Here is a 10,405-nt window from a genome sequence, read left to right as displayed (position 1 = left end):
AATTTTAGGGTTGGTCCCATTGTAAAAGTAGCTCAGTTTAGCGAGTAAATCAAGCCCTGGATTTAAAGCCCCATGGTCTGAGACAGACTGTATACAAGCGATTTCACTGTGGACATAAAAAATAACCTTATAAGTAGGTACTTACTTCTTAAAATGTGTATGATGAAATTCTTATTAAATCTAAGACAATGTATTCAAATCGTAACTTTTGTATATCTACTGAAAGGACGCCGACTTTCCGAAAATTCTCGTACGTTCCTACATACATATTTTTGAAAAACATTTTAATAAAAATTGAATTCCACGAAATCGAAAGTTAGTATAATATTTAAACATTAGTATGTCATAATATTATTGTAAAGTATTAAAAACAATAAAGCTATAAAAGACGAAAACTAAAACAATTTAACGTCCATTAAAAATCCAACTATAACAATATTTTTTGATGTAATTATAAATAACTTGAACGTTTTTATTAAATTTATTACTTATTTTTACTTAAAAAACTATGCTCGCTTGACTGTGAGAAATACTTTTAATTATCTTAAATTAAACATAAATATTACCTCGGGTATATAATTGGTGAACTCTTTCGTTCTTTACTCAATCACTGGCAAGATGGTGAGGGTAGCGGCGTTGGAAATATTGGGTAATATTCCATTTTTAATAGTATTATGTTACAAAAAAAAAGCGCTGGTGGCGTAGCGGTAAGAGCGACTTTCAATCCGAAGGTCGCTGGTTCAAACCCCGGCTCGTACCAATGAGTTTTTCGGAACTTATGTACGAAATATCATTTGATATTTGCCAGGCGCTTTCGGTGGAGGAAAACATCGTGAGGAAATCGGAATCCCGATAAAGCCTAGTTTACCCTCTGGGTTGGAAGCTCAGATGGCAGTCGCTTTCGTAAAAACTAGTGCCTACGCCAATTCTTGGGATTAGTTGTCAAGCGGACCCCAGGCTTCCAGGAGCCGTGGCACAAATGCCGGGTTAACGGGTGTGTAATGTTTAATATAATTATAAAAAAACTATCATACATTTGTTATAACGCCATTTGATATATTATTGTATGTTATAATGTAATTTTTATTATACGTTTCCTTTATTATATAGTGATTTCATCTAAACTGTCATTGATATAATGCCTAATGTAATATAATTTTCAAATAGTATATAGACATGTTTTATAATGACATTTGTTATATTATATTTTTGTATAACGTAATACTTCATACAATTTTATCAAGTATAAATACATATATCGTATAACATTTTTTGTCATATTTCATTTACTGATAACGTAAAGTTTTACATACTTTTTATAACTAGTACGCAGGCCTACTGCTTTTGCTAGCTATTTTATTCTAGGGAGGTCGGAGTTCTAACCTAACCTAACCAATTTTTCACGGTTTTCGTTCTGCGAGGGCCGCAGTTCAAACCTAACCTAAACCACTTTTTTGATAGAAAATTTTATTCTACGGAGGGTCAAAGTTCTAACCTAACCTAACCCTCCTTTTGTTAGGTAATTATTCGTTTGTGCGGAGTCGCAGTTCCAACCTAACCTAACCCATTTATGTCATGCAACTATTATGCTACATGAATAATTATGTGATGTCACTTGTTATAACAAATAATATGCTTTAGAGTATGTAATAATTATGGCAATGTATATTAGACAAAGTGTAAATATACCTTATGACCATTATACCAATAATAACATTATGTATACCGTTAATTAGGTATTACGGTAGTATGCCATTTATTACGTTATTCAAAATAACGATATATCAAACTATAATATATGAAATGTAATTATAACAAATGTAATGCACCCCGGGTTAACGCAAGGAAGAAGAAAATTATGTGACTACTACATAATGAAACTCTCCTCAGCTCGTTGCATAACTCCACACTAGTAGTATAAAGCCTAATTATGTACAGTTACATAAACTGCTTTATCTAATATCTACACATATATTATAAGCTCTCTATCATGTGTTCAGGAATCGCATACACGGCCGGCATTATTGCGGAATTATATCGCACTGTTTGCAGACTTCGACTTTTAGTAATTTCATTCATCTTATACCTTTAAACAAGCAATTCTTGTTCATTTATTTATATGTTTTTTTTAGTTTTTAGATTTTGCCTTTTAACCCTCTACTATTCGATTATATGTATATTTTTAATAAATTTAATTTATGCTATTTATATATTATTTTATATAATTTTTTTTTCGGGGATCTCGGAAACGGCTCTAATGATTTCGATAATCAAAAATCGATCTAGCTAGGTCTTATCCCCGGGAAAAGCCGCATTTTAGAGTTTTTATATGTTTTTCGAGCAAAGCTCGGTCCCATGTCACATCAAATTCCTTAGTTTTTCAGGGATTTTCGAAAATTTTGTATCATTATTAAATCGATATAATAAACTTTATTAATAAGCAATACCATTTTGTACTTTACATATGACTTTTTCAGTGCTCTTGGCTTCGTCGTACGCGTTACCGGCACCCAAGGCTGATCCAGGCTGCTGGTGCCCCCGTGTCAAATGTGAAACCTGCTGGAACCCTAGCCCGCCTTGCCCCCGTGTGGACCCACTGCCCGCACCCTGCCCTTGCCCAAACCCCATCATTGAACCGATTTGCCCGCCATGCCCTCGTCCGTGCCCGTATGTTGAACCGATAAACCCCCAACCCTGTCCATGTCCCTGTCCCTGCCCGGATGTTGAACCGTTTAACCCGCCATGCCCCCGCCCTTACCCGTATGTTGAACCGATTAACCCGCCATGCCCTCGCCCTTATCCGTATGTTGAACCGTTTAACCCGCAATTCCCACGACCCTCTCCGTATGTGGAACCGCTTTACCCATATCCACAACCCTGTCCTGGTCCAATTTGCCCACGTCCGTGCCCGCCTTACCCATACCCACAACCGTGTCCTGAACCAATTTTCCCGCGTCCGTGCCCGCCTTACCCATACCCACAACCGTGTCCTGAGCCAATTTGCCCACGTCCGTGCCCACCACCTTACTCACAGTACAGATTTAGCCCGTGCCCACAACCATGCCCTCGCCCCTTCCCGTATGTGGGACCGATTAGCCCACCATGCCCTCGTCCTGAACCGATTTGCCCGTGCCCCTCTCCTTGCCCACCACGCCCCATATGGCCAACCTGCGGCCTACGGCTTGGTTGCTCATGTTCATAATTTCAAAAGTTTCAGTAACTTTTTCTAAGCGAGTTGTTCAAAGTCGATTCCTGCTTAAGTACACTATGATATACTTTCAAAAAATATACCTAGCTAAATTACAAATGCAGAAATAAATTCACCTGCTCGGTGTTCTTCAAATGTTAAATAAGAGCCAGGAAAAGGTGCGAAATCTTTTCTTGAAGAAATACCAGGAAGAAAATGTACACAAACAAAGAAAAGCCGATCGGGAAAACACTCGCTCAGAAGCGCTCTCTTCTTGAATTTTCTAACACTACGGTCGCAGTCTACAATGAGATGCCAAAACAAGCTTATGAACATATTTACCTATAAAATTCTATATTATTTGGAAATTATATGATTGGTTTCAAAATTCATTATTCATAAATACATTATCGATATTTAAAAAAAGAAATTTAATACATTGGTTGTTGAGAGATTGCCTGTTGTTTTTTTGAAAGATACACCCATATTCTTCATACCCATACCCAAGTACCTACCATCTTCCACGCTTAAGGATGACTCACTTTAGATCCGTAGACCGGGCCGTGTCCGGGCCGAGGCGTTCGACACTGCTATGCCCCTATGTTTGATTTTTTTCGATTCTTTAATTGTAAGGGTTAGGAGCATTTAATTATTTTATGAAATATGTTATTCGCTCCTAATTTTTACACCAATAAAAGAACCGAAAAAAGTCAAACATGGGGGCATAGCTACATCAATTTATGTTAAAACATTTTGCATAATGTCAATATTCTGAGAGGAAAATGAAGACGTTTGTATGCAGAAACGGTGTAGTATATTCTCTTAATACCGTAAAATGGGGTGAGTAGGATCAAAACTGAAATTCAAACCTCGATAACATTTTATTTATACATATGCAAACTGAATGGTGTATATAATAAGTGTTCCGGACGTTTGTATTTTAGTTTTTATTTTATTTTGGGTAGTTCCATTTCATAACTTTGACGATAACAGAGGAAAACCCACCTCACCCCGTAGTGCCTCGTATTTGGGGTGAGAGGGGTTTTTTATACAAAGGTGATTTTGGAAGATTGTTGGATCGATTTTTTTTATTATGCGTATTACTATAGCTCCATTTTAAATTGGAATACATTATTTTTGTAGCCTTCTCACCCCCCTCTCAAACCTTCTCTCCCCATTCATAACCCACCACTCCCCGAGAAACCTACTCACCCCGTTTTACGGTACGTAAAAACAGAACCCTAAAATATAAATGACTGGATTTAATGTGGTGTAATGGTAGTTTGCGGGTAATTAGTCTGAAAGTGGTTGAAGCGGTAGTCATTCAAAAAAGCTGCATTTTTAATGCACTTGGGAAATTGAATTTGAGTGGTCGTTCATGTTCTGTTCTAAAGTAGGTAGTGGTCTTCAAATATGATTTTAGAATCACTATTACATATGAACTTTTTTTCTTTTTTTTTTCTCTTTTTAATTTTTTTCTTTGTTTTTCTTTCTTTATCAAAGCTAGTGAGATATAGATGGTCAAGCAAATCTTGTCAGTAGAAAAAGGCAGGGTTCGGAACCGGTATTTTTTTAAAACCCCGAAATAGGGATATATTGAATTATTTTACGCTCTGTACGTAGGACTGAATCATGTATTTAGGTAACAACTTCGTATTATTAGATTGTCCCATTAAAATTGAAATAATAAACCAAAGAACGAAAACGAACGTAATGATACCGGTATTTTTGTATGGAGCAAATACCGGTTTCCGAGCCCTGGAAAAGGGTGCGAAATTCAAATTTTCTAAGAGATGATATCCCTTCGCGCCTACATTTTTCAAATTTGCCGCCTTTTTCTACTGACAAGATCTTCTTGACCAAGTATAGTTTAGTTTTATCAACAAGAGCGGTAAGTTGATGCAAATTTAGAGTCGTTTCCTCACGCTGGCTGGTTAATTTGACTTTTAAATGTTATAGGACGATCTTGAACGGCCTTAGGGGGCTAGTAAATTTGATATTGGCTGTTAATTGTCGCATTTAATATCTATACAAATTAAAAAGGTATGATTTTTTTAAGTATATCCAAAGGCATCTTGATTAATGACCCTAGGCCGAACAATGGGTCAAAACTCTGTTGTTTCGGTGGGGACTGTGGTAGCTGCTGGTAGTGTTGAAGTTGGTAGCTGCGAGATTGGTAGCCTTGAGGTTGGTGTTGAGGTTGGTAGCTGCGAGATTGGTAGCTGCGAGGTTGGTGATGAGGTTGTGGAAAACGTTGAAGTGGGCCTTGTGGGGCGGCTGTTATTAGAGACATAGACACTGGAAAAAAGTACAACCGTTTATATCTGTACTTGCTGCAAAACTTGGCAAGTCATTTTGTAAATCATCGGAATCATTATAATGGCATAGAAATAATGGATGGGACTCACAACAGTAGTGCAGATCCCTACCCTGACTTTTACTGCTCGACAGAACCTACTATGCACAAGAAAACATCCGAGAACGGTAGATGGCAGCACTTGCTTTGGCGTGAAGTTTTTACGTTACCGATTCAGACAGCCTGGGATCGGCTTGACTACTGATCCCATTATTAGACGTAGGCACTAGTTTTTACGAAAGCGACTGCCATCCGACCTTCTAATCCAGAGGAGAAACTAGGCCTTATTGGGATTAGTCCGGTTTCCTCACGATGTTTTCCTTCACCGATCAAGTACTGCCATTCACCTATATTATGTGATTTATATGTCCTTATTATTTTATTGCTTTTTATGAAATGGGAGACCTTTGATCTGGACTAGAGGTTAAAACAAAATATAAAAACTTACTTATCAATACTAATATTCCGAAACGTGCCATGTTCTGCAAAAATGTCGGAGGTAATGAACGAATCCGTTTTATGGTTGACTATTTACGTAGAATGTGGAACAATTGACGTAAATACGCGTAATTTTTCTCTCCGTCTGTGTTTCAGTAATTTCCTGTAATTTCAGATTTTTTTAGGGTTCCTTACCCAAAGGGTAAAAAAATGGACCCTATTACTAAGACTCCTGGTGTCCGTCTGTCCATCTATCTGTCTGTCCCCAGGCTGTATCTCATGAACCGTGATAGCTAGACAGTTGAAATTTTCACAGACGATGTATTTTGTGGCGGCTATAACAACAAATACTAAAAACAGAATAAAATAAATATTTAAGTGAAGCTCCCATACAACAAACGTGATTTTTTGTGATTTTTTGCGTAATGGTACGGAGCCCTTCGTGCGCGAGTCCGACTCGCACTTGGCCGGTTTTTCATTTATTTAAGCCATTTAATTGCTTAAATAAATGTAATATGCATGTATTGCATAAGTTGACTGCGGTAGCTAAAAAAATATTAGGAGGTCTGCAACATTAAAAAAATATGTTTAAGTTTCGAGGACTTTCGTCAAAAATAAACCAATATAATTATCAAATCTGCTCACCATAATTCACGAAAATCGATTGAAAAATGCGACCTGCAGACTTGACATACGATAGAATTTTTTTGCCAATCTGAAACGGATACCTTTGCTTTCGCTCGGTCAATTAATTATAAATAAATATGAAACAAAGCATTTTCACACCAATCCACCTTCCATAATATAGCTAATGGTTAACCCAAACATCATGATGTAAGCTTAATACTAAATAATGTTCAGCATTCTAGTAGTTTTTATATTCCTTGTTTTATTTTAGATAAGTATATTTGAAGCGGTGGTGGCCGAGTGGATATGACGCCCGACTTTCAATCCGGAGCTCGCGTGTTCAAATCCTGGCTCGTACCAATGAGTTTTTCGGAACTTATGTACGAAATATCATTTGATATTTACCGCTAGCTTTTCGGTGAAGGAAAACATCGTGAGGAAACCTGCATACATCTGCGAAGAAATTCAAAGGTGTATTATTATTATGTTTTATGTGGGCCTTTGACTGTCGCTTCGACCAAGCTGTGATCTATTGTGACGGCCCTTTAAAGTTCATTACTAATGCCCGTTGAATCCAGGAAATTCCAGATTCTTTGGGCCGTAATGCTCTGTACCTCATAGGGTTCCAGTATATGTCGCCCTAGGTAGGCACTTCTTTTGGACATTAGTGGTCCGCAGGAGCAGAGGATGTGCATAGCAGTCTCCTCTGACTCTTGGCAGAACCTGCATGTCGCATCTTGTTTTTTCCCAATTTGAAACATGTGTTTGTTCAACTTGCAGTGTCCAGTCAAAATTCTAGTCACCGCACAAGTTTTGTGTCTTTTGAGCCCTAGAAGCTCCTTAGCAGTTTTGCTGTTGAACCCTTTGATTAGAGCTTTCGAGTGTTCTTGTCCTTTTACGAACTTCCACCAATCGATTGCTCTCGTTTTTTCTATGTTGTTGAGCAGAGCATATGCATCCCGTTTTGTGGTTCCACAAAACGGTTCTGGGCCGACCAGGGGTGTGTCTGCGCCCTTTCTAGCAAGTTCATCCGCTTCTTCGTTTCCGTTAATGTCGGAGTGCCCTGGTACCCATCTAAGTATGACTTTGTTGGAATAAGCCAGTGCATTTAGGTTTGATTTACAGTTCTGGACTAGTTTTGAGTTTGACTCAAGAGATTCTAGTGCCAGTAGAGCAGCCTGGCTGTCTGAGTTGATGTAGATATGCTGGTGTCTTAGGTTTCTATCCAGGTTGATCTCCGCACATTTGTTGATGGCGAAGACTTCTGCCTGGAAGATTGAGGCCTGTGTGCCCATGCTGACGCTAGCTCTGAGCTTAGGTCTCTCACCATAGATCCCACATCCTACATCATTGCCTTTCTTGGAACCATCCGTATACCAAATAAGGCTTCCCTCTTCGACGAACATTTGGTCGTTAGTCCATTTGTCTCTAGGAGGTATTTCTACTGTGTACAGTTTAGTAAAGTGACATTGAGTGTGCGTGTCATCTGTGGGCATGCTAAGGGTTCTATTTGCAAAAACCCAGGCCTTTAGTTTGCTTAATGCTTGAGAGCGCCATTTTGGCCTGTTTAGCGTGCAGATTCTGTAGACGCACTGCTTGGCCTCCTTTTGCACCTGCAAGTGGAGTGGTATAATATCCAGCAGTGCATCTAGGGCCGCTCCCGGTGTCGAGGAGAAGGCGCCTGTTGCTGTTAAACAAGCCGTGCGTTGCAGGCTGTTTAATGTGTCTATTGCCGTCTTTTGGTTGGTTTTGTTACACCAGGCTGCGAAAGCGTAGGTGATAATTGGCCTCACCACAGCTGTGTATAACCACATAGCAATTTTGGGTCTTATGCCCCATCTCGCTCCTGCCATGCGACAACATGACCACATGGCCATTTTTGCTTTTTGTATGATGTTCCTCAGGTGAGGGTTCCAAGTTAACTTTTGGTCGAAGGTGACCCCCAGGTACTTGACCTCGTCTGAGAATGATATTATTTGTCCATTAAGTCTTGGTTCTGTGAGCTTTTCGAGCTTGCGTTTTCGTGTGAATGGTACTATCACGGTCTTGCTCGGATTAATGGACAAGTCATTTTCTCGACACCATTTGAATGGTGTCGAGAAAAGGTGTATGTGAAGTCCCCAATCCGCATTGGGCTAGCGTGGGGACTATAGCCCAAGCCCTCTCGCGCATGAGAGGAGGCCTGTGCCCAGCAGTGGGACGTATATAGGCTGAATTATTAAGTATATTTAGGGTTGTTAGTTTTAATTTAGTTTTATTCTTAGATATATTTAGTTCATAGCATGAAATGACAGATGTACTCGTAGTAAATAATTATTTTCCAACATATTTTCACGGAAACGTACGAACGTGTCTTACTATTTCAGTCAGCCTCGGTACAAGAAGTACTGAGTTTGACCGAAGTAGCATGAAATATAAGAACGTTTCCGAGAAAATATTATATGGAAAATAATTATGCAGTACATCTGCACTAAGTAACGATGTAATTAAACAGTATGCTTATTTTGAATTAATTAAAATACCCAATAACGATCAAATTTAACCAATTACGCTAGTAAATTGAAACATTGCGGTGGAGCCATGAGAATACTGGTTAAATAATTTCCCTTCCGTTTGATTTAAATGCTAAATAATCTACGGTGACGCTTTATTTTGATAAAAGGTTATTGCCACGTTTTTGCCAATTGATTAAAATGTTAAGTTTTGCCACAGCGGCGAAACTGATCCTTTCGGGCATTCTCGGCCCCGTTCGGCTCAGCATTGCTCCGAGCAATAAAATAACAAATTTTGAAATTACTTTAGGTGCTGTAAACCAGTAATCAACTTCGAATTTTATTAGATAATTACTTCTTGTTTATATAACGAACCATACAATAAAAGCGCTGGTGGCCTAGCGGTAAGAGCGCGCGACTTGCAATCCGGAGGTCGCGGGTTCATACCCGGGCTCGTACCGATGAGTTTCGAAACTTATGTACGAAATATCATTTGATATTTACCAGTCGTTTTTCGGTGAAGGAAAACATCGTGAGGAAAGCGGACTAAAATAAGGCCTAGTTTACCCCATGGGTTGGAAGGTCAGATGGCAATTGCTTTGGTAAAAACTAGTGCCCATGCCTATTCCTGGGATTAGTTTCCAAGCGGACCCCAGGCTCCCATGACCCGTGGCAAAATGCCGGGACAATGCGAGGAAGATGACATGATGACAGTAATTAATAGTTATTTGTTTTACAAGAGGCCAAAGTTGTTGTTTAACCACTCGTGCTAAAATTGATACCCGAGCAAGCGAAAGATTCCAAAATTCGAAAAATGGAATCTTGAGCGTTGCGAGGGTTTCAAAGCACGAGGGTTAAACAAAATTTGCCCCCGAGTGAAACACAATGTTTTTTATCACACCAACCCGAAACAAATGTAAAATATCAAACTAAAGCAAAACAAATCAAATCCAAATGAATGTTATTAAATATTTATCATCCAAAATCATCATTCAAAAGTCAATTCTACCAGCAAACATAAGAAAACAACTCAAAATTTGCATTTGATTACTTTGCCTCACATGTGAATAAAATGCAACTTTGCTATCAGTTTTTGAAGTGCAAAGTAAGCCTTTCCAAGCTGGTGTGGTGAAAAATCTTCTTTTTGCGTTCCTCTAAACTAAATTGTTCCAAGAGTATAGTAATATACAGGTTGAAAAACTAGTGCAGTGCAATGTTATTTATGGCAATTAACATTACTGTTAATAACCATTTTCAGTTTTACACTTATATGGGCCAATTTCGCATAACCAAATGATTATCGAT

The 10,405-nt window shown here is 38.6% G+C and overlaps 1 long non-coding RNA gene across 1 annotated transcript; it reads left to right on the top strand.

The window, feature by feature from the left end:
* The first annotated feature begins 584 nt into the window (after window positions 1-584).
* Window positions 585-3,643, top strand: LOC134802225 (uncharacterized). Its single transcript, XR_010145812.1, has 2 exons — window positions 585-649; window positions 2,478-3,643. It is a non-coding gene; the product is annotated as an uncharacterized LOC134802225 (long non-coding RNA).
* The last annotated feature ends 6,762 nt before the right edge of the window (window positions 3,644-10,405 follow it).

This window comes from Cydia splendana, chromosome 24 (genome assembly GCF_910591565.1).
Source record: "Cydia splendana chromosome 24, ilCydSple1.2, whole genome shotgun sequence".
Taxonomy (NCBI): domain Eukaryota; kingdom Metazoa; phylum Arthropoda; class Insecta; order Lepidoptera; family Tortricidae; genus Cydia; species Cydia splendana.
Note: the sequence above shows the minus strand (reverse complement) of the source record. Positions and strands in the feature narration are given on the sequence as shown.